The 25,545-nt window shown below is 43.0% G+C and overlaps 1 long non-coding RNA gene across 2 annotated transcripts; it reads right to left on the bottom strand.

The window, feature by feature from the left end:
- Window positions 1-21,295: 21,295 nt before the first annotated feature.
- On the bottom strand, window positions 21,296-23,620 carry LOC125103655 (uncharacterized). 2 transcript variants are annotated; one of them, XR_007128462.1, is made up of 5 exons: window positions 23,208-23,620; window positions 22,944-23,114; window positions 22,557-22,668; window positions 21,832-21,925; window positions 21,296-21,461 (listed from the first exon to the last, which is right to left on the bottom strand). It is a non-coding gene; the product is annotated as an uncharacterized LOC125103655 (long non-coding RNA). The 2 variants fall into 2 exon arrangements; XR_007128461.1 differs by having other exon boundaries at window positions 22,944-23,609.
- Between the last annotated feature and the right edge of the window lie 1,925 nt (window positions 23,621-25,545).

The raw sequence follows: 25,545 nt of genomic DNA, 5'->3' as shown, positions 1-25,545 counted from the left end.
CTTATAACACCGGTCAAGTGGAGTTAGGGCCCACCCTAACAGCCATGTTTTAACTTAATCACCTCTGTAAAGGCCTTATCTTCCAATAAAATCACATTCTGAGGCTTGGAGGATTAGGAGTTCATCATATGAATTTTGAAGGGACTCAGGGGCTTAAGTTTCTGGAGTAGAGCTTGTCTTCTGTTTTCTGATGATTGGGTATACCGTCGTTGTGTGGAAGAGGACCAGACCCCCTGATTTCCCACACATCTGGCATAGAGTCGCATCCGCAGCACATGAACCAAGAGACAGCCGGCTCCCTTCCAAGGAAACTCAATTGACCTACACTTTTCCCAAAGGAGAGGACTGAGGAGATCTGCTGAACAGAGCCTTCTGCTGGACTCTGTACTTCAGGAGGGGCTCAGGTTCTCCAAGCTCCGTCCCCTGTACTGAGTGTATCTGCTGACTTCTAGCGGGTCCTCGATGCATCTGTGTCAAATGAAAGGAAGTGCTCTACTCTATTCAGAGAGGAAACTGGGCAAGCCACTGCTCCTGATTTATTTCAGCCCCTAGAAGAACATGTATTTCGTCCCATGTATATCAACTTGCATCTGTGGTTAAGGCTTGATCAGCGAAACTACTTTGACCTCTAATGCTACTTGACAAATTGTTTATGTTCTGAGACTCACTTGCTTCAATTGGACACAGGGTTTGTCAGATTGAAGAAGGAAGGTGGAGCAGATTCTGTTTTGGGGTCTAGTCTTTTTGAGTGTCAATTCCGAGATATATGGTTTGAACAGAAACTGTGGCATGCAGTCTTGATTAAAAAAAAAAAAAAAAATCAGGGGCACCTGGGTGGCTCAGTAGTCTAAAGCCTCTGCCTTCGGCTCAGGTCATGATCCCAGGGTCCTGAGATCGAGCCCCACGTCGGGCTCTCTGCTCAGTGGGAGCCTGTTTCTTCCTCTCTCTCTCTCTGCCTGCCTCTCTGCCTACTTGTGATCTCTGTCAAATTAAAAAATAATAATAATAATAATAAAAATCAGACTGCTGTTGACACTCTGATGGCACTCCTACTCCTCACGAGGAAAGCCAGTTATCTGAACAGAAAATAATTATCACAAAGGAAAAAAAATTGATATTTTAGAGAGAATTTTTTAATGAAAGCATGGCGTCCATTTTACAGAATTTAATTCAAACAGCAGGCAATACATCTCCCCACTGGAACATTAGTTCTGTGTCCCAGCTGCCTTATCATTACGTCTTTATTATGCCTCATCCTAAAGTTGCTTCCACCACATCAGAAATAATTTACCCCTAGCCAGGTTTTAAATCAAGGATATCCATCAATGCACGCTGGTTTCCAGCGACGATGTTATTTTAAATACAGGGGACCGGAAATAAATGAGTTGAAAATGTTAAATGCAGTTCAAGTTCTTGTCACGCCACAAGGAAAACATATTCCAAACCAAATTAATTTAGGAAGTAAGACATTCCGAGGCCTCCTCCAATCCACGGCATCTTGACGTACTGTGATTGTCTCGATGAATAATGCAGCAGGGCGACCACTTCTCCAGCACATTCTCCAGTGAACGGGAGGAAGAGAAGATGATGTTTGAAGCCCGTAGCTCTTCAGACTTTACCAAAAGGGACACTGCTTGCGACAAGGTTTCAAAGGGACAGCGGGTCTGAGCCAAGCCAAGGGGCGGTGGCGGGGAGGGACACTTGTGAGTCGTTCCATGTGTAACAGTAGGTTCGACCCACTGATGCGGGCAGCCGGAGCCCAGCCCCTGACTGGAATTCTTCTGTACTCCAGCTCTCCTTTTGTTCCGATGGCACTTCTCCCAACAGTGCTTGACAATGAGTGATGCTCTAAAACCCTGCTCTTTCACACCCTGTGGGTGACCTATAACTTTTCATGGGTCACCTTTGACCTGCGAACTGACAGTTTGATTTATTGTCCGGTGTTATGATTTATGAGTATCTTCTCAGAATAATTAACAGACAACAGGTGGCGGCATAATAATTTTGATTACCCAGCGGTTCATGAAACCACCACAAAGGTGACTTCATTTTCTGAATAAGAGAGGGACAACAATTAGAAATTAAACAAAGAAATGCTTTTATGCCGCAGTTTTTCAGTCTTTTGTCCCCCACACAAGACTTATTTAGGGGGCCTGCATTCCTCTTAGACACCAGGAAAAAAAATAAGGAACTTCTACTGCGTGAATATAAGAAGACACTTTTCATTGCCATATGCGTAGAATTATTTTTCTTTCTTTCATGAAGTCTTGATTAATTGAGTTACGTCAAACCTGTCAGCCAGATCATCTTTTAACATCCCATTTTTGACAATGGCCGTAGCCCAGGGAAGAATCGGTGATCAAAGAAAGTTTGGGAACGTGTTTAACTTTTTGTAAGGCAGCCTAACCTAATTCCACTGGGCATGCATCTAAATACTTCCTCCCAAGTATGTCAGCCAAAACCAAGAGTCCTCCCCAGCACAAAGCTGATTTTTTCTTTCTTCTTTTTCTTTTTTTTTCCCTTTAAAAACATATAAATAGGAATCTATTTTTTAAGTACTATTTTATTATGGTCTACCTTAGCTTTAACATCCTTCCCCTTGTTTCAGATTTTTTTTTTTTTTTTGGTGCTATTTTTCTCCAGCAGACATCACATCACTTTTATTCAAGTCAAGGGTGGCATTGTCATTGGACATTTTATATTAGAAGCACCGCACTCTCCTAGGGGTTGACATTTATTTCCAAATGAATCTGCAGTGCATTTAGGTAAGCGCCTACCTTTAAGAATGCCTAATGCCGTTTTTTTGTAATACCAAATAAAAATCAAGTCAGGTAAGATTTATCCCCCATAGCTCTCCATCTAATCTCTGCCGAAAATGGACCTAAGTGTTACTAATGTAATTGAAGTACACAGACCTCTGAATATGTAACAGTGGCTGCCTCCCACCCAAATGCTAGGTGGTTGAGGACCTCCCGTGCATATGAAATGCAGTTTTGTCCAGAGCCACAATAGTGATATTACAGGCTTATCATTTTAATTGACTTTTTGACATATAAAAATATTCCTACAATCCTGCTTTACATTATAGTTTAATAACAGCTTAACACACATCTATGAAATATTCATTCCCATTACATTCAAATTTTAAAATATCTGATGGAGAGCCTGGTTAATAGATAAAGGAGAGTCCCTAGAATATTAAAGACACTTAGGTGTGTCAGGAAGTGTCCCCTGCTGAAAAGGAAAGCACAATTACCAGGATGATCGCAGATTTTTATTTTTATTTGTAATTCATAAAGATTCCCCTGAACCAAAATACAGCCAAGCAAGGTAAGGGAGCTTGACTGGTTTGGGGTTTGTTGGTTTGTTTGTTTTTACTTCTACTGTAGATACAAATCTCCATGTTTCTGTTCCATGAGCCTCACTGAACACAGCCCTGTTATGAAGAAAAATCTAGAAATACCAGATTGGTGTATCCTTGGGTAAAGGAATGGTGGTGATGAAGTCGGTGAGTTCAGCACCCACCTCAGCAAATGAAATGCCCCCCCGACATGTCCATTCTGCTAGATACGCGTCTCAGACCCCCACCTACCCCTCCGCCGGCAAGAGCAAGTTAGGGAAAGAGTTTACTTTGAAACCATGATACATGTGCGAATCATGAGGTAATTTTGGTAGTCTGTTCCCCATCAATTTTTAAATTAATTATCTGGAAGCAAGCAGCGGTTAATTTTGGCCATAGACTTTTTGATTAGAAGCTTTGACCCCTCTTGCCTTTTGGCATCTCCTATACAATCCCGATGACATACAGGGTAACCCTTGACACCTGATTCAACACGAAATCACACCCCGGCTGGCCGATCTTCCATATTCAGCAATCCTTTTGTTACAATGGGACATTTTCACCCACTAGCATATTCTGAGGCGAAACGTGGCCAACCCCTCAAGCCAGCCTGCCTCTGCATAAAACTTATTTCTCAGAGAAAAGAACTCCCCCGCACCCACAATACACACACACACACACACACACACACGCGCGCGGGTGCGCGCAGCACGAGCGCACACACACACACGTTGCCATTACTTCTGTTTTACAAACTCTACACCACAGCATCGTCCCATATGTTTGTGCAGCGTACAAGAAGGTTTCTTTAGAAAGCGCTGATGCTAATTATAAATTTAATTTGCATTTTAATTAGAATGGTAGCAAATTAAAAGCGTGGCAGCTGGAGAATTTTGAACGCTTTGCAGAGATTTGGTGTATCTCCCCGTTTTTGACTTTGCAGCCTTTCCCTTTTTCTCCCTCACTATCTTTCATTCACACAACCATATTGGCGATGTCTCTCCCCTCATTCCTCACATTTGTGTATTTGCCTGTGCCTCCAACCTCCCCCCACCCCGTTCCCGCAGCCCCCCACGGCCCCCGCCACCGTGCGCCCCCTCCAAGGATCAAGTTGTGAATTATTTCTTCTCTGGGCGGATAAACGGTGCGCACTTGTCCAGTGCCAGCAAAAGGTGCACAGTAATGACAGAGTGGCTATTTACGGGGTTTTTCGAAGCCCCTCATTGTATCGCTCGGTGTTGCTCCCTGCACCTGTCATACAGGTAAGAATCTAATATTCCCTCTCCTCGAAGAAAGGGGGCTGGTAGGGACTCTGATGGCCTCTGTTTACCACAAATTTAGGTCTGCATAATGGCATCTTTAAATTACTCGAATTCGGGGAGCCTGGGTGGCTCAGTGGGTTAAGCCTCTACCTTCGGCTCAGGTCATGATCTCAGGGTCCTGGGATCGAGCCCCGCATCCGGCTCTCTGCTCAGCGAGGAGCCTGCTTCCCCACCCCCCCACCCCCGCCACCTGCCTCTCTGGCTACTTGTGATCTGTCTTACAAATAAATAAATAAATCTTAAAAAAATTACTCGAATTCTTAGCCACAGGTCCTTGGCACATTGATGAAATATTCAGCAGGCCTTCCTCCTCGCTCTTGCACGACTAAGAAAAGGCATTGTTCCGGCTGTACCTTTGGGCAAAAGCCCTGGGCTGTCAGCCCTTGAGCCTTTGGAGCAGGGGAGATGGCCGTCCTTGTGTTTCTCAGAGCTGTCTCTCACTTGGGATGTGAGCATGTCTGTGTTCAGCACTCACGTGAGCACGTTCAGTCAGTTCTGTCGTTTTCCCTATGTTGTGTCTCCATGGTCATTTTCCTTCCTTCTGTTCACTTCCCCCACAGTGTCCTTGCTCAATAATTTTCATTAATTGATTGACAGCTCTGATAGACCCAACTAACCTCTATCTCACTCTCGTGTCTGTTTTTAAATAAGTACTTGTGCGTCCAATGACCTTGTCGCCTCATCAGCGATCAGAAAATGAGCATGCAGATATGGAAGGAGCTGATTAGCAAAATAAGCAATAGATCTCATTTCTGGCTGAAGTCCACCGTGAGCAGTGACGACGAAACTTTGCCATTTTACATTTCTGAGAGCATCTCAAAATAAAGAATAAGCATAAGCAGGCTATCCTGACTCTCCCAAGCCTCCATTCAAGTGTGTTAGAAATGAGCCCCTGCCTATAGTTGTGTCACCCTGAAGGGGGAGGAACAGGAAGGGGTGGGGTATGTCCCTCAGCAACTCGGGAGAGGAAGATGCTTCCCCATCACCGGCATCACTGGCCTCATTAAACCTCGAAAGCCAACGGTTAAGTTTGGGGAAATTATTTGTCCTAAGAAGACATGGGCAGCTTGTTTCTACTGAAATCTGTGTGTGTGTGTGTGTGTGTGTGTGTGTACCTTTTTTCCCCTTGTGCATTCTTCATTTTGAGGTTTGCTGGATGTATCAGCTTTTAAGACCAGTGCTACCTTGTAACTGGCTCTACCCTCATCCACATAATGAGCAGGAAAACGCATTTCAACGTCATCTAAATCCAACATGTTCGTTATTGGAGTTAGTTAGTAATAACTAAAATAAAGGAAGGAAAGCAATCCATGTCTCCTATTAGTAAGATACACTTATTGGTCTGTTTTAAAGATGTTGATTTGTACCTAAACCAATAATCATAACCTATGAATGAAACTGAATTGGAAAGTTATCAATGAGTTGATAAGAAATCACATTTTACACACTGAAAAAAAAAAGGCATGCACAAATAATTAATTCATATGTTAATTCCAAATAATGTTCAGTTGATGTCACAACTTACTTCAGTTAACTTAACAAACATTGATTTTCCACCTTTCATTTGAAGGGCTTTGATGATGATTTAAAAGGGACTCATTTCAGGGATGTTGGTAAAGGTAGAATTTCCTAAAGAAGAAAATATTATATAAATACAATCTATACTTATGCTAAGTTTTGGAAGCTGGAGAGAGCTACATCACTGAATAAACTATTTTATTCATTATTATAAGCTTGATGAAGATAAGTTCAGAGATCAGAAAGGGGTACCGCAAAACTAAGCACTTTAAATTTGAATCCCGAGAGAGTTAGAAAAGAAGAAAATAGAATTAACACTTTCTTTAAGCAGAAGTGGGAATTGATAAGGTGTGCCAGAAGTAACATTTTAATGATGGTGAAGGTGTCTGAGATTTTCACAGTTTGGTTTTCTGATAATTTAAACCTCATTGTTAAGAATGTATTATATATCTCTAAGTCAAACAGCTTTGATTCAAAGTAAACATGCTTCTTTAATTTGTAATTCTCATGTGTCTGAGAATTCAATCTCCAACTTTAAAAAGCAGGAGTATCTGTGTGATACTGGCATTTAAAAAATGTTAATAAGCATATTGCCGTCAAAGAGTAATTGTCTAAAATAGTAGATAATGGTATGCAAAACGCTGGCCATGACTTACCCTAATTAAGTAACGTGATTACAAGGCAAAATAGTGAAGATAAAAGTTTGAATTTCCCTGCCACTGTAGCACCTGCCACTTGCCTTTACTGTAAGTCCAAATGTACCCACTGTGGCTTAAAACTGTCTATGTCAATCCCATGGCTCTCAAAGGAAACACACATTTTCGGTGGCATTTTGAAACGGACAATACACTTTTCCAAGATAAATCTTTTTCACTGCCACTTTGGAAAGGTTTAGTTTTTCTTCATGTAATTTTTTTGCAGCTGTACAAAACACTTTCATTAACCCAAGAATGGATTATTTGGAGTGCTAATTAATTGATTCTTCAAAATGCCAATTGACATACTCCCAGGGAAAACCTGATCTAAGCAACTATGTTAATCAAGCTATTGTACTTATGGTTCTGTCTGAATATCAGACCATCTGAAATGAGGGGAACTTTGCCATTACTCGCCTGGCCCTCTCGTGGGCAGCTAATTAATATGAGCTGAATATGACAGTTGTACTTCTCCGTTCACCGTACCGCCTGACAATGACTCTATAAAATTACATTTCAGCTAAAGAATGGAAACAGTGTTAAATACCATTATTTGCCTTCCTTTGATGTCTCAGAGTCATTATGAAAGCAATTACAGCAGTTTCTCTGTCTGTATGTCTACGGGGTATTTATTATCTGTATCTGTCTGAATCCTTTGCCAGGTGGAGAATATATGGCATATTAAAGACAAGGGAATTCAGCCACAATTATCAGGACGGGAACAGAGAAAGAAACAAAATCAGAGTTTTACAGATGATCCTGCCAGAAAACAGTAATTTAATATTAAAGCCTGGTGGTCTGGGGAAAACTTGCAGGCTCTTTTTATTTATTTAAATTAAAAAAAAAAAATCTCCAGGTTCACAAAGCTCACGAATCTAGGGCAGAATTAATTAAAACCAATAGGGAAATGGAAAACAGAAAAACAAAAGGAAAGAAAAAAAAAAAAAAACTCAAGGCAGTAGCAGAAAACATATTTTGCTTCTTAATTATAAGTGGATAGTCTCCCTTTCAACCAGCCCTTTCTTAACCAACCAGTACAATCCACAAGATAGATCCCCCCAACCCCTGATAAAATTACCTATGGTATTTTTCACACATAGGAGTGACAGACATGAAGGAAGCCTTAGTTTTCCAAGACTTTCCCCACACTGTTGGAATCTGATATGATTCAGACACATCCATGTGTTCTGGGAGTCCTAGCTCCTCCTTACCAAACCTCCTCCTCCTCCTCCTTCCTCTGGATTCAAAGGACAATTCTAATTGACAAGCAAGGTATGGAGGCTGACTGCCCCACGGAGGAGTTTTTTCTTGAGGGCAGTGACTGTGGACTGGCCTCTATATGATTCAATTCAAAGAATATTGGTTGTGTGCTCCCTATGTGATCAGAGTTCTGGGGATAGTGGGGAGAAGAGAGATGAAAAAGACATATGGGATGAGGTCTCTGCCTTGGGAGAGACAGTGGGAGGGAGAGAGAGCCCGTCCCTGGTCTTGAGCTCGGCATTGGGCATTGTGATGTTTCATCTGTGTAGCAACCATACAAGATAGAATCTGTCATCTCCATTTGCACAAACCACAGTGAAACAATTTGTCCAAAGTCACAGTTCGGGGTCAGAGTGGGGCTTTAAACTCTGCTTCTGTCTGGCTCCAAGGTCTGTCTCCCTCCATGAGCTCAGACTCTTTCAGATGCCCAAAATAACCTTGGGGAGGCTGCAGTGGTGCAGAAGGTACCACGTGCTGCCAGCAAGGAGGAGTGAAGGGATGATTTAGAAGGAGAAGCTGGAAAGAAGATTCTGGAAGGACTTTTGACTTGCAACAGGTCTTGCAGAAGCAAAAGCACTTTAGTGAGGAAGCGGTGGGCGTCCCACATTTCCTCTCCTCCAGGATTTTCAGTTAAGACACAGAAAACGTCTCTCATATGACAAAGATAGAAGACAGACTTTGTGATTTGGAAAATACCACACAGAGATACATTCTTATTAGTACTACTGATTTGCGCAAGAATGATGTGAGACAAGTGGGGATGGAATGAGGTAAGATGTATTGAGAGGACATTGAAAAGATTGGCTGCGTGGAAGGAAGGGTTGGTATGCTTGATGTGTGGCGCCTGTAAAGTTTTGGCCAGGGATGTCCTGGAAAGAGAAGGATACCTTTGGGTGGAGATGAGTCTGTGCAGGGTTCCTAGGCAAAGAGAGCCAAAATCATTCCATGTGCTACAACAAAGAGTTTCCTCACTCAGTTACAATGGACGAGTCTCTTTTTCTCCTTCTTCTCCCTCTGCTGTTTCTTTTCTGGTGATACATTGGAGAAGTTAAACCACTATTCAGAGGAGGCAGGATGATCTAACCATGCTGCTTCCAAGAGCACACATTCCAACTGCTATGTCTGCTTGCAAATATACCATTGTTTTGACTATTGCAAAAACAAAGTCAGTGGCTTCACTGGACAGGGGGCTGAATATAAAGTTGAGATGATATCACCGGGAGTCAGAGAAAATACAGATATTTATTTACAGAGAAGACCCTTGGAAACATTTCATTTTTGTGCCATGTAATTTCATCTCAAAAAAGATCATGGTGTTGGCCATCCCAGTACATACAAAGACTCTGGATATGAATTGAACCAGGTTTCTCTTTTGTCTCTAGAACAACACCAAAAAAGTTTATATATTATTCAAGTATGTGAGTCATGGACTATTTTGTGTATCTGTATTAATATATAAACAATCAGAGTAGAAAATCATTTGCACGGAGGGAAAATGGCAAAGAGCAGAAGGGTGAGAACAAGCTGGAGTCAAAGTCAGAACTTTCGATCTCTGCACATCTCCATTTTCCTCCCTTAAATAGAAACATCATTTGCCTTCCATGGTTATTAGGCTGTCCTAAGTAAAAGAAAACAGATACCTTACGTAGCACTGTATCTGGCACATAGCAGGTCCTCAATGCATGTTATCACTCTTTTTCTTTCACTTTGTAATTGACAACAAATTTTATTTTGGGTAGACAATATTGGTATAAAAGCTGCTAGTGACAATAAAAGATGGGAACTGCTTCAACAATTTCAGCTTTTAAAGATGCCTTTTATATTTCTTTCATTAAAAACGCAATTCCTCCTATAATCAATGACAACTTTTATTTTTATAAGGTTTATAATCATCATTAAATCATTAGGAGAGGGGCGCCTGGGTGGCTCAGTGGGTTAAGCCTCTGCCTTCGGCTCAGGTCATGAGCTTGGGGTCCTGGGATCGAGCCCTGCGTCAGGCTCTCTGCTCAGCAGGGAGCCTGCTTCCCCTTCTCTCTCTGCCTGTCTCTCTGCCTCCTTGTGATCTCTGTCTGTCAAATAAATAAATAAAAATCTTTAAAAAAATAAATAAATCATTAGGAGAAAAATCCTTCAACACAGACCAGTTAGGGTGGGCTAGGTTATGCTGCAGCAACAAACCACTATTATTTTTACAAGATATTATTTATTTGTTTCTTTCTTTATTTATTTAAGAAAGAGAGCATGAGCGCACAAGCTGTGGGAGGGTCTGAGGGAGAGGGAGAAACAGGCTCCCTGCTGAGCTGGAAGCCTCACACAGGGCCCTATCCCAGGACTCTGGGATCATTACCCGAGCTGAAGGCAGATGCTAAACTGACTGAGCTGCCCAGGCACCCCAGTAATAAGCCATTATTAACAACAATTACCCCAAAATCTCAGTGTCTCAAAGCAATACCAGTTGGTTTCTACTTTCTGTCTGCAGGTTCTGCTCCATGTTGTCTCCCATTGAAGACTCGAAGAGCTCCTTGTCCCTGTGGGAGAAGGGAAGGAAGCTGGAAGGTCATATCCAGATGACTAGATGTTCCAGCCTGGAGGTGATTCATGTCACCTTTTCCCATAACCAGTGGGTCAGTGGTCACATGGCGCCATCCAACCCCAAGACTCCAAGTTCAGTCCTACCATATTCCCAGGAGGAGAAGACCTGGACAAATGTGAATTACATTACTGGTTACTATAGTGGTCTTAGAGGACTTGTTTCCAATACATTCTAATAAATGTCTTTTGTTGTACTTAAAATTGAACAGGACAAACTGAAACATCAAACCGCCCCCCCACCCAGGACTCCAAACATGTCTTATAATACTTTCCTTTAATTCACTCAATCCCAGATGGTCCTGATTATCTGGCTGAGTTTTTCCTTTGAGACCAGGTTTGCCCCCGACCCCTTTGGCACTGACTGCAAGCTCAGGTAAAAGTCCCTCTTCTGGCCACGGCTAGCACTCCCTTTTGCTCCCCTGATCAATAATTCTAGCTACAAAAAGCATCAAACATCTCAAAGACATCCCAAAGGCAAGGGTCGCCAAAGGGAATAAAAAGCAAACGCCGCTCAGATTAATGTTCTCCTTAGGCTGCCCAGACACCCTTGTAGGGCCTGAGGCCTACAAGAGGCCAGTGGTGATTGGGATGCTTAAAATTATAGAGCTTGAACATTTCTTTATGAAATAGCTTTTTGAGCCTCTAGAGAAAGGGATTCTAGTTCAAAGAGTGACACTTTTCTGTTTCACAACCTGCTTTTTCTCACTAAGTGAGAAAGGACAAAGGAAAAAAAAAAAGAAAAAAGAAAAAGAAAAACAAAGGAGAACACTACCAGGGATTCTGAAAAATATGTAATAATAACAATGATGTTTTGTTAAGATTGAAAATGATGCAAATACTTGGTGTTGAAAAAGGTGTGGAGGGGACCGGCACTCTTGTCCCTTGCTAGTGATAGCGTAAATTGGAAAAATCTTTCTTGAGGGCAATTTTGAAATATGTAGTAAAATCCTAAAAAAAAAAAAAAAAAAAAAAAAAAAAAAAAAAAAAAAAAAAAAAAGAAATAAAATAAAAGAAGAAAGAAAGAAAAAAAAAAGTAAAAAGAAAAGAAAATCTATGTCCTTTCAGCAATTTCACTTTTAAGATGCGATCTTAAGGAAATAATCAGAGATGTGTCTAAAGGTATCTTTACATAGATTATCACTGTATCGTTACTTATAGCAGTGAAATTTACAGGGTATATAATAGGGATTCAGTTAAGTAAATTTGATACGTGAACTATAACCATGGAAAGCTGAATCTATTTCTATATGAGCAGAGAGAACAGACTAGAGGGAAACCAAAAAAATGTTAAAGATAACATAACATAAGACTAGATACAACATTAAGATATGACTAATTCACACTTTTTGCTAATTTTTCCTTGTTTCTCTTCTTTTTTGCACATGCACATTATTTGGAAAAAAAGATACAAGCTAAACAAACAAAAGTAAACCTTCAGTGTGATCCCTTAGAGTCACTGAAGTATGCCCTAGGTACACATCCTTTCTCATCTGTTGTGTCCAAAAACATACACATGGTGGATAAGGAGGTACAAATACTCTCATTTTTCCAGAGATAAAGATTAGGTCCAGAGATTTTATACAATATCTTGAACTAGTTCTGTAACCATGGCTGGTCTGTAAAAAAACTTGCAATTAGAATCAGTGTCTAATGATATAATCTAGGTAAACAGATAGTCTGTAAATTAATGACAGTGTACATCTAAAAGTGAGCTGAAGCAGTAAGATACTTCAATTTCTTTTGTATTAGGTTATACATACTTTAATTTAAAAACATCAAATTTTAGTTAGCATAAGTCATATGAAGATGTGAAGTATGACTATTTTTCTTTAAGGGTTAAGATGCTGCTAGACCCAGGAGATAGGAACAAATTGTTAATATATCACTTTTTTAGAAGAAACACATTCTGACATTTGTTAATTAAACTTTTCTTAAGGTTTAATGCATTGTCAAGATAGGACATATTTTCAGGAAAGCCTTGTGATCTTACCAAGCTTTAAAATAATCCAAAAGCCAGTTTTGACATTCTACCTCATGTAGATAAAAGAGTATTTTAAGCTCATGCAAATCTAAAGAAACAGGGAAATTTGATTCATCCTATTAATTAGAAGGTAACAACGTAACAAGAGAGAAATCTTGCTTATTTTCTTCTAAAAAGATGATTAATGCAGGTTTAAAAGCCTTTTTGGTTTTGTTAATACTGTTTAATTATATAAGATTAATTTTATACACACCATATATTTTATTTGGTGGAGATGGGGTAAAAAAAATTGCAATCTTTCACGAAGATCACCTTTTGCACTTTTCCAATATTGAATAAATATGGCAATTATAAATTATAAATGCTGGCAATATTTAAGAGGTTCCTTGTGTCTTTTAATTTTATCTTAAGAATTTCTCCCTGGAGATCCCTCGTTTTCTTGGGGTCATCCCTCTGTTCGATGAAATGAACTGAGACCAAAGTAAGGATAAAACCCATGTACTGGACATTATCGGATTACAGTAAAGGTGTTATCAGAACAAAAGCTTCCTACAGTTTGTGTAAATGTAATTAATGTGAGTGGCTTGGTGGAGAAGTGGATAAAACACTATTTGCTCAGGCTTAGAAAGAATCTGGGAAGGCCCCGGCCGGTGGTCATTTTCCAAAAGGCAGCATGGCAGCGTGGACAGAGTGAGCTGTGGCAAGCAGCATGGCTTCTAACCCTGCAGTCTTCAGCCAGTGTCTCAAACTCCCTGTCCCATGTTTGTCGTCTGTACAACAGGCCATAGCACAGGTGCAGCAGATCGTGGCAATGAGCAAAGGTGCTAATGCATGTAACGGGGATGGCACATTAAAGGCCTTTCGTAAATGTTACTTTCCTTCCCTCTTCCTGCCCCCTTAGCAAAATATTAGGCCATCAAGATTCTGGCATCAAACATAGTGGATATAGTCATCTGAAGATGAAGCACTTCTTAAAACTGGCTAAACTGGAACAAAATATTGGTCTGAACTGATGATTATAAATGGATGGAGCAAATGCTATAAAATATCTAGACATTTTGTGTAATGATGGCTTTTTTACAGAAGAGAATGGAAATGGGGGGAAGGGGAGGGACAAACTAACAATGAATATCTATGTAAACCATTAATTAGAGGTCTGATTTGGGGGTCGGTCCCTTCAAAAAGTTACAGAAATAAAACAGGGTTTGTTATTTCTCTGGATTCAAATCAGATTCTACAACAACGGAAAATGTGAAAAAGGGAGTACTGACCTCCAAATCCTAAATCAAATGAAAATACCCAGTTGAAATCTTTGTTTTGTGATTAGGGAAATGCTGCACAGTGCTATCCACATTACTGGAGGAAGTGACTTCTAATTCTGGAGTCTTTCGTGGGACGTTGTCTTGTTGGCAGATTCAAGATGTCTACTCATTCAGCCACCCAAGTGGCTGGAGTTCTACAGCCCTGGAGATGAAATGACAGAGGAAATTTGAACCTCACCTTCAACTCCCTACATAAAATGTGGAATAGTATGGGCAACTGGGTGGCTCAGTCAGTTAAGCATCTGCCTTCAGCTCAGGTCATGATCCAGGGGTCCTGGGATCGAGTCCCAAATCAGGCTCCCTGCTCAGCGGGGAGTCTGCTTCTCTCTCTGTTCTTCTCCCTGCTCTTGCTCTTTCTTTCTCTCAAGTAAACAAAATCTTTTTTAAAAAATTAGCACAGTAGTTGTTCACACTTCCTTAACAGTGTCTAAAACACACCTGTATAGCAGTTATTAAGTGTCACAAATTCCCATTTTAAGAAATGTGGGACCAAGCCTCAAGGATCTAAGGCCATTGTTTAAGAACTACTTACTGATCAATGGAAACTCAAGATGTAGGCAACTGATGATCATGGATTGGAATCTGGATCAAACCACAAAGCAAACATGTTGAGAAGAAATTGAGAACATGGAGAGGTTTTGCTGTCGATGGATTGTGAGTTCCAGAGGCAAGAGGGAGGGTGCAGGCAGACAGTTGGGAATGGCTGGAGAATGGGCAGAGGAGGTGATCTGTGGGGATTCTTGATGATCAAACCATGAATAATGAGGAGTGGGGGACTTCTGGGGTGGGAGGGCAGCACTGAGGAAAAAGGGCAGAGTGAGAGAATCCCACATGGACTCAAGACAGGCAGGGTGGGTGGGCAGCAAACACAAAATAATGACATTATTGGGACATTTGGGGGCATGAGAACATGAACTACTGGTATACTTTACGTAGAAAGAGAGCACATACAAATTAAGTAAAATGTTAATAATCCAGAAATCCAGTGAAGCATGTATTCATTGTTCTATTCTCGTAACCTTCATGTTTGCTTGAAATGTTTTTAAATTAAAAACTCAGGAGGAAAGAGAGAACTTTGTGGAACCAAGAAAGAGGTCCACTTGGCATAAAGCAGAGCCTGTATTCAACACCAGAACTGACCAGCAGTAAACCTTTCTAAGCTCCTTTACCTCCCAAAGCTGTCCCTTTCTCTCACAGGATGCAATAAAAAAACAAAAACAAAAACAAACAAACAAACAAACAAAACCATGGTCTTGCCTGTAGGCTGTGCTGCTCTGAATTCCAGTGCTCCCTCTGACCATCCCCTCCAGGAGAGACATCTGAGGGCTTGGTCCTCGGTCTGAGCCTCAAACAGTTCTCAATATTCTTGAACCTTACCCCTTTGACATCTGGTGAAAACCATGCCCCTTTCTCTGCATTCTCTTCCAAGTACCAACAAAATAATAATAATAAATGGGATTATAGAGGAAACTGACTATATTCAAATACAGTTTTATAAATATAATTCTGAAGTGTAGTAGAGCAAGTATGTCTTTCTTTATTGACACATCAAATAACAAGAGTTAGCCAAGGATTTAATAACTACCGGTGACTTAATAATAACTGATTTGAAATAGTGATGAGCGTGAACTCTGTGTGGAGAGATCTACAAGTATAAAGAGATATAAAAATGTCAGTGGTTCTTATTGATGACAAAGTATGGCTAATGCTAATACTATCATGGTTTATCGCATCATTCAGAATTGAAAGAAATGCTGTATTTCTGTTATTCATTAGTGCCTGTCTAAAAGGACAGACCAACCTCAGTCTAAGAATCCTGGTAGGGAGATACACATGTGCCCAGCTCTGTATTGGATTTGGTAGGACCTCCTACCATTATTTTCTGTGACTCTGGGAGTTTCACTAACTGTAAACCAATAGTTAAGTGGATGTTATGGTCCCCTGGTGTCTTGCATCCACTGCTGAAGATCCTAAAATGATGTCATGGTGCATTTTCATGATCTTCTCCAAAAGCTTTAAGAGTGGGGCTATGTAATTATCCATCTTTGGAGCACCTATTATCTGACCCTTAACATACATCATTTATAAGTTTTTGAAGATAAATGCTATATTTTTAGATCTTGTCTGTATTTCACATTCAAATTAAGAGCCCAATTAGTACCTGTTCTCCAAAACCTGTTTCAACTAAACCAACTAAGCAAATCAGGCTTAACATCGAAAACACTTTGATGATTTTTTCCAAAATATTATAAATTAATTTTTTTTAAAAAGTCTTTCTAGTAAGATTTCTCATTTATACAAAGAATAGGTAAAATACAGAATACTCACCTAGTTTATTCAGTGGACCGTGAGAGGTTCAGGAATTCAGTTCTATCATCTGTTGAACAAGCTAAGCCTTGAGATTGAAGGCTATCCAAACCCTGTCCACTTGCGACAGATTCCACCTAATTTGGGTGATTTCCAATTAGAACATTTGGAATGACATAATTAGAAAATAAATAAATTAATTAAATGTGTGTAAGAAAAAGTAATCCAGGTAAGGAAACAAGCAGAAAAAAAAAATTATAAGACATAGTTATTGCAGGAAAACTTCCAGGAGATCATGTGAAAAGGAAACAATTGTGATTAACTTTAGAAGAAAAATTAAAACTTCCAGTTTACACAGGAAGTCAGGTTTTTCTAAGAAGTGAATGACAAAATAGTTGCCCCATGGACCCTTAGAAAGGAGTGCTGAATGGTGACAAGGACAATATTTTCAGGAACATTCTCATAGGAGAAAATGGAAATAGGGTAAATACAGCTGATCTTGTCATATCCCAATGACTTGGCTGAGATCAGAGTGTGAGTTCTTACGGACTCTTTTGACCACATGTGAATTTCGAATCAATCCCTTTGGGCACTAGGCCTGGTTGGCCCTTAGTTTTTAATGATCCCATCTAATGGCACGCATGCCCTTGTGTGATCTTGGCCCCTTGAGTGTGGACAGGATCTGCGACTTGTTTCTAACCAATAGAATACAGTGCACGTGTTGAGATGTTAACTTCATGATAATGCTACATAGGACTGTAACTTCCATTCTGCTTGCAGACTATGGACTCTCTCCCTTGCTGGTTTTTATGCAGTAAGTCTTCTTATGGAGAGGTCCATTGGGTGAGAAACTGAGGGCAGCCAACAGCACTGAGCAAAGAACTGAATCCTTCCCATGTCACAGGAGCTTGGAGGTGGATCTTTTTATAGGAGAACCTCCAAAGGTATCCCAGCTCCAGCCAACACCTTCCCTGGTAGCCATGCCCATGGCCAACACTGTTACTATAACCATATGAGACCTTGAGCCATGCCTGCATTTCAGACCACAGAGACTGTGAGATAATAAGATACACATTGTCTTCATCTGGTAAGATTATAGCAACTTCTATATGGGACAATAGATAGGGAGTCTACGATACACAATAAATGGAACACAACTTCAAGATCTGTAAAGCAGGGTGTGTGATTATGCTAGGCTGAATGCACCCCTCTGCCATGCTTCAGAATATCAGGTAGCATTGGGTTTTGGGTTGTGGTCACCTTTCCAGCTGTGGATTTTGACACCTCAGGCTCTCTTTAGTACAGATGTCAAATCACAGGTCCCTGGTTTATATATGAATAACTTCTCCAATGACTCGATATTAGAGATGAAATGTGTGTGTGTTCAGGTAATGAGAAAGTCATGAAAACAGAAAAACGAAAGGGAGAGGTGTGTACTGTCGGGCTTATGACAGGTGGCATGGGAAAATTCTACTACTTCTTTGAGCCTCTCCATGCGGTTTGTCACACAATCCAAGAAGAACCAGTGTTTTATTTTTATTTTTTCTTAAGATTTTATTTATCTGATGGAGAGAGACACACCAAAAGAGGGAACACAGGCAGGGGGAGTGGGAGAGGGAGAAGCAGGCTTCCCGCTGAGCAGGGAGCCCAGTGCAGGGCTCAATCCCAGGACTCTGGGATCATGACTTGAGCCAAACGCTTAATGACTGAGCCACCCAGGTGCCCCAGAATCAGTTTGTTTTAAAAGAAATATGCCTCCATACTCACAGGGGAGCTGGGGTTCCAGGTGAGGGCATTCAGTAGAAAGAATGATGGGTTTTAGATTAACAACAGCTTTAGAGCCCAGAAGTAGGGAGAAATAAGTTCTTCATTTGGTTATTCATTCAACAGATAACTTCTGGGTTGCCTTCCAAAAACCAGGCCCTTCTGGATGGTGGAGGTAAAGGATGGAGGAACCTAGCCTTACCACCAAACTCACAGTTTGAATAGATCCTAGCATACGCTTTACAAACATTGGCTTATTTGATTCAGAAAACAAAAGTCTGATTGAAGTTAGGGAGTCATAGGGCAAGCAAAGCGCAAACTGGGATTTGATCTTGAGTCTTCTGAATTTAGAAATTGCTTTTGGCCCTGTTACTGTCTTTTGCCTTAATAAGAGTCTCTAACTTTACACAAGTTATCATGTTACTATAAAACATTCAGAAAATACAAGCAGATCAGTGAACAAAAGCATTCACGTGATCTCACTGCATTTCTATACAGCTGTCTTTCTGGAAGGTTATGTTTTTGTGGACAGACAGACAGGTAATTATCTAGGTGAGCCTCGTTGGACAAGCAAGTTGTGTTTGATTTTCCAGGCTCTTTTGAGGTTTCTTGCTTTGAGGGATTTTTGTAGACAGCTACTTAAAATCAGCAGGTCTTCTTACTCTCTTAAAAGCCTAACCTCGTAGAAAAGATGATGTTTCCTTATCTCATAGAAAGAGAGGGGTTATCTTAACTGATCAAAAGGAGAAAGAAGCACTTTCTGGACAGTTAGGAGATTTTTTTAAAAAAGTGATAGCCCTTACTTAGAGAGGTGAGGCATGGTGATGGGAGATGGGGAGCCCTCAGAGAAGGGAAGCCGTGGGTTTCACCAGTGAGGCTGGAGCCCAGGCACAGGGCCAGCCCCAAACATGGCACAAAAAACCAACAGCACCCTCTGCATCTAAGGGACTATGGAGCCATATGCCTAGGGATATAGCATGGAAGAAAGAGTGTTTGCCTCAGCTAATGACTGTCACAATGGCCTGAGGGGTCCTCCCAATAATTTGGGACCTTCAGACCCAGGGATTCCTGCACAATTCTGAAAAGGAGAAAACTCCAGTTATGGATGAGAGAAAACATTCTAAAAATATATATTCTGCACTCTAGCACCAGAGGTGTCGGGAGATGGATGGAAAGAAAACGTGGCACTTCTGACACCCCTGACTTTATGAACTAGACACAAAACCCATGTTAGCCACAAAATCCATGCTTCCTTTGCCAGTTCTGCCAGCATTAATCTGGAGAGTATGGTCTAGCGGACACTTCTAAAGGCTACTAAGACCGCCAAGGCAGGATCTCTTCACTTGTAGTCTATTGAGACTTTAATTTTGACATCTAGTGAAAACCATGCCCCTTTCTCTGCATGAAAGAGAAAGCACTTTAAGAATTATATATATCAAGTGTCCAGTGAATCCAGACGATGTCTTTCTCGATTTTACAAGTAAGAGTCAATCAGTCAGTCTTCTCCAGAGAAATAGAACCGGTAAGACAGACATATAGATGATAGATAGGTAGATAAATTGATAGATATAGAGATGAAGAATTATTTCAGGGAATTGGCTGACATGATTATGGAATCTGGCAGGGCAAATCCTAAATTTAGGGCAAACCATCAAGCTGGAAACTCTGAGGCAGAAGTACATGCTACAGACTTGAAGCGGAATTTTGTCTTCCTCTTGAAGACCTCAGTTTTACTCATAAGGCCACTCAGTTGAATAAGGTCACCCAGATGATCAAAGATAATCTTTACTTAAAATCAACCAATGGTAGCTATTAACATTTCTAAAATACCATTACAGAAATACATAGATTAGTGTTTAAGTGAAAAACTTCTGGTACCCAAAAAAACTGGGTACTGTAGCTTACCAAGCTAATACTTAAGACTAACCAAGTTGATACATAAGACTAACCAAGTTGATAGATAAAACCAAGTTGATACATAAGACTAACCATTCTACACAGGAACTGGGAGACTAGGAGATCTGGCAGCTGACCTGGAGCTCACCAGGTGGAGGAGGAAGGGAGGGCAGGGTGCACATAGAAGCAGGAAAGCACAAGGTAGGCTTTGTGGAATGCTGAGCTGTCCTATGCAGCTGAAACCAAAGAGGAGGGGAGATGAGCTGAGAGCAAATTGGGACTTTCAGGCCAATGAGTTGGGCAATGAAAAGTCCCCACAGAGTTTTTCTTTATAACTTGATCAAATTCAAGATTTAGAAAGGCCAGTCTGGGGTCACTGTGGGCAATGGTGGGGGAGTAGGTTTGGAAGGTTTAGAGGAGATATGATGGTCTGAATTCCAGCACCAGCAGTGAGGACAGAGGAGGAAGACAGGAGTGGGAAGGTACAAAAGAGCGGACTCCATAGGCCTCGTGGACCTCGGTGCCAGTCACCCACCGTGTTATTTCCTTCTCTGCTTAGACGTGCTTTTTACCTCTTTGCCAACCCTGCTATGTTGAGCTATACCAAGACAGGGCAGCCCTGGCCATCTCCAGTAGTGGAGACAACATATGTAACAATAACATGGCTACACTTGTCTAGAGAGCCCTGAACCCAACATACGGATAAAACCACACACGTGCACACGCACACACACCATCGTTCACTGCAGACTGTTTCCCCCACATTTTAGTCTCACCCAGGTACCTGTGCACTCGGGAGGCCCAGAAACAGTTTCAGAGTCTAGCTTTTAAAGCCGTAACTGGAAACCCAGCCTTTCTCTCTTCACAAAATGGCATAGCAGAACTTGAGGGTGTATGGCGAGTGGGTCGATAAATACCTTACATCCTCAGTTCGATTTCCACTACAATGCCTTGAGCCTTACCTCAGCAAAGCAAGAAATTCCTGTTGGATCAGAGTCTGATGGGATTTACCTTTCTCCAGGGTTTTCACCACAGCTGCTACTCACAGTAAAGGCGATGGTCCCTGAATCTGAGACCCATGAAGTACCCTCAAGATCAGCCGTGTGTGGAACTGAGTCCCACCCCCCCACACACACCAATAGGAAAATCGGGTGCTGAAGTCCTGACCTGAATGCATTCCCGCCTGTCCCACTGTCTCCTAATAATCCCTTCATCTTTCTTCCTGAGCACACCAGATGATACCAAGATTTCTTCCACCTCCCTTATCTTGGCCTTCAGAGAAGAAATTCGACATTTGCACACACCAGTTTGAAATACTTTTATTCAACATGGCGTGGGCTGAGCACACATGCCAAATTCTGAGCTAAGCACCAGGGATCCAGAAATGCATGAGAAACAGTGTCTTGCCCTCCAAGAGCACAAGAGGAAGAGCCATCATGACACTGAAGAGAATGTAGCCTTAGCCTGGAATTGGAAAGCAAATAAATGTGAAATGGGGTTGGCCATGAGCACACATCATGGAGAAAACATGGCAGGGCTAACATTGCACATCAACAGTCTGGGGACTAAAGGGCTCCCTTGGGACTAGCTCAAAAGTTGGGGAGGAGCCTAGACTGAAACCTCCCTCAGGGGGCCAAGTGATGGTGTCCCATCTGGATACTCCTGGTCATTCCCAATTGAAGGGGAAAGGAAATGGGACTGGTGTGCTACACTATTTGCCTCCTCCATGATGACCAATGGAGGGACTTTGGTGTGGGAGTACTATCAGGTCGGGAATTCCTGACCCTCAGGGACAGTAGTATGGGGGAAGCAAGGTGTTTCTCCTCAGTGTCACCTGAGTCAGTGGGCTATGCACTTCTGTGGAGTCAGATGGCTCCCTCCCCTTCGAGTCTTTTGGCTTCTTTGTTGACCCGAAGGTCAATCTTTGTCTGTGAACAAAAGAAAAAGAGGAGGCTAAGAAGCAGAAAAGTACTCAAAGACATCCAGATGTCAGAGGGGAAGAAAGTGAGTTAGTGGAACAATGATTTCTGAACTTTCTCACTTGGTGGCACACATGGAAAAGATTAAGTGAAGAGCACATTGGGGTACAGGGATGTTTGGCCAAGGCCCACCCAGCTGCCCTGGGGACCATGTGCACCAGGATCCTCACACCCATGACCCATACTGATGGAAAAGCTGAGGAGACATGGCTTCCACCAAAAGAGACAAAAGAACGAGAGAAATAATCAAAGATGGAAATAGAAACCTAAGTCGTGGAGATCACCTAGGGCAAGGAGTGCCCAAGGCAAGATTCAGAAGGCAGAGGCTGAAGAGAGGGAGCAGATCAGGCAGGGAGAGGCTGTCTCCCTCAGAAAGTCACATCTGATTTTTAATTCCTAAGAGCAGCAGGAAAAGGGAAAAACAAGTGAGGCTGTTCCTCTGGCCCCTCTCTGTCCTGGCCCCACGCTGTTCCTCTCACCATCTCAGGCAGCAGCCCTCCAGATTCAGTTAATGGAGAGGAGAGGAAGAAATGAAACTCAGGGTTGGCTTTTGGGAGGCTGACTCAGCTCTGCTACCTACCTTCCTTCCTCCATAGACAACACTGGGCCCAGGAGGCCTCGACAGCTCTCCCTGGAAGGCCTTCCAGCTGCAGGGACATGTCATGGCTTCTGGGAACTGTTGCTTGGAGGGTCTATGACGGGGGAGAAAACAGAGGCATCAGGACATCCCTACAATATAGGGAGCCTGCCTGGAGCCAGGGGTCTGTGGGCCAACCTCATGCCTGGGTACCCCTATCCTTACAAGAGGCTCCTGGCTAACCTGAGGAAGTAAGACCTCTGGGCTGGAATCCTGCCAGGACCATTTAGGAAATCTGGGGTGTGTTTTCAGATGCTTTCTCTTGCCCTCCCAACCTGCTCAGGAACACAGCATATTTTTCTGCCTTTACCACCCCCAGTATGGCTTTACCCCAGCTGCTGGTCTGAAGAGGGTGTTGACAACTTGCGTTGAAGGACACAGAATGCTGGCCGCTTGGAGTATGTCTTTCCCACAAAGGAATGGTGGTTCAATAGAAGCCTGTTCTCCATCCCAGGAAGGACTCTAATGCTGGGGCATCACTTATCTGAGCTAGGACGGCATCTGGAAGAAGGGAGTACTTGGCAAAGGCAGGAGCTTTCCCAGGCCCCTGAAATCCCACCCAGAACAGCTCATGCAGCCTTCCTTCGCTGATACCCAGGCTGCCCCCAAGAAGCCGGGGATCCAGCAAGTTTCAGATGTGGTTCCCTGAGCTCAGTGGGAGCAGAGCAGCCTAGGCAGAACAAAAGGTCTGCGTTGAGCTATTTTAGAAGTCCCAGCTTCCAGAGAGTTCTGCTAAATCCAGGAGCTGCATGGGAGAAGTGGACGTTCAACTGGCCAACTGTCACAGCACACTTAGAACCCTGAGAGGCGGCCCTGGAAACCCCAACGGAAGCAACTGCCACTGGAGATGGGGGAGGGGCTGGCAGCCTCAGAGGCCACTGGTCTCCTCCACTGGCTCACTCACTCTCCTGCCCTCCTGAGGAAAGCAGAGGTTCTTGGACCTGAAGGGAGGACGCTCATGGTTCCCACCTCTCTTAGGAGAAAACCAGGGTTCAGAGAGACAACTGGGTAGCTTGGGAACCAGCATAGACACCCCTCCTCAATTAATAGGTCCTAAAAAAAAAAAAAAAAAAAAAAACCTGTTCCTTTACACAAATATATACAGTTACATACATAGAGATAGATTACTGGATGGCTGCCATCTACCAGAAGCAGGTTTGCTAGCACTAGGAGGTGAGTGAGGACGATGGCCCGGGCAGCTGACACTGAGCTCAGGCCTTAAGCATAGCAAAGGCAAAGGGAAGTGGGGACTGTTGGGGAAACAAGGCTGTCTGGGCTGGATCTGCTAAGTGTTGCTCCCCTGCTGACCCTAACCACCCCTGACCCACCTGAGCCCCAGTTATTGTGAAAGAGAGCCATCGAGAGATGACTATGCAGGAGGAAAGGAAAAAATCTCAAGGGCAAAGTGTCAAGGATGGATTTGGCCGGGGAGGGGGAAAGAGACAGAGAAAGTTAGAGATAAAGCAGAAACTCTTGGCAAGATGGGGCAGTGACCCTAAAAGGGAGGAGAAATGGAGGGAAGTCAAAAGGAGCAGGGTGGGTGGGTGAGGGAGGAAAAGGGAGGCAGAAAGATGGGAGCCTAGGGAAGGCCAAGTCCAGGGGCAGCACAGGGGGGAATGAAGGGCAGAGGTCTCTCTGGCACTGGTCAGAGCACTGACCAGGGCTAGTGGGGGGTGGCTCTGGGACCTGCGAGGTGTCCTCTTCCTTCCCAAGTCATTGCTGAGAGGGAGGCACACAGAGGCAGGGAGTAAAGGGACCAGCCAGAGCACAGACAGAAGGGGACAGAAAGCCCAAAAGTGCCCTTCTATTGTCTATGTCCCCTCATCCCATCTTCCAACTCTCCCTCATGGAAGCTCAGCCCCAAAAACAAGGGAAAGGAGGAGAGAACCAGATGAGGTGGGGGTGGGAGGGTGGCAACTAGGGATCCTTTCCAGAAAGAAATTAACAGCTTAACAGTAATCAGTTCAGTGACCAGGAAACACCCCTCTAATGGTGGACAGTTAAGCATCCAGTATGGAACCCTGGGAGTGAGGGGTAGGGGTGGGCGAGGGGGCCTTCTGAACCCCTCACACCCCAGCCTGAGTCACCCCTCCAGGGCATACTAGGAGAAGTCAGGTATGAGAGAGAACTGGAAATAGCTCCTAAGCTGAGGAAGACGTTGAGCTGACACCTCTGGGAAGGCTGCCTGAGGAACTGTGGGGTTCAGGGAATAGATAAGAGAGAGGGATGCCGAGGCATGTTCCCTACTCTGAAAGCCCCTGCCAGGCTGCTCAGGGAAACCTTAGCAGGACCCATTGACACTTTTTCTTCCCTCCACCCTGCTAGTGGGAGAGCTCCTTCTGGCCTCCTCCAGGGGTGCACCAGTCACCAGCCTGGAGACAGGCCACAAACAGGAATGGAAACTGGAATCAGAAGTCTGGGGAAAGGAAGTGGTCTCAAGGAAGCGAGTCTGTGGCTCTCCACATAGCTCAGTGAGCACCAGCCCAGCAGGAAGATTTGGAACCGGATTTCTCTTCAGGCAAGGGCTCAGGGGCACCTAACTCTGGTGTTGCTGGCATGTGCTTCCCAGCAGACATGGATGGAGGGCTTTGTGGGACAATCCCTTCAGAAGACTGTCCCAGTAAACCAGCTTTCCAATGGCCCAACTACCACGCATCTTGGCAGGGGATGGCATCCTTCCTGGGGTGTGTCTCACTTCCCTTTTGATTTTCCTTTTGCCAGTACCCTCTGGTATTTGTCCAGGGTTTCACCCATGCATACAGTCATTGCTTTATCAAATCTTTGTTTGAGTTTTGCTAGGCAGTGGGGATACAAAGATGAATGAGACAAAGTTCCTGTATTCAGGTATCTTCGTCCGTAGTGAGAAAGGGCACACTGGCATGCTGAGAATGGAAACAGAAATGCAAGGCCCGGCCTGATGGCTTGGGTCTAT

The sequence above is a fragment of the Lutra lutra genome, chromosome 7, assembly GCF_902655055.1.
Source record: "Lutra lutra chromosome 7, mLutLut1.2, whole genome shotgun sequence".
NCBI lineage: Eukaryota > Metazoa > Chordata > Mammalia > Carnivora > Mustelidae > Lutra > Lutra lutra.
Note: the sequence above shows the minus strand (reverse complement) of the source record. Positions and strands in the feature narration are given on the sequence as shown.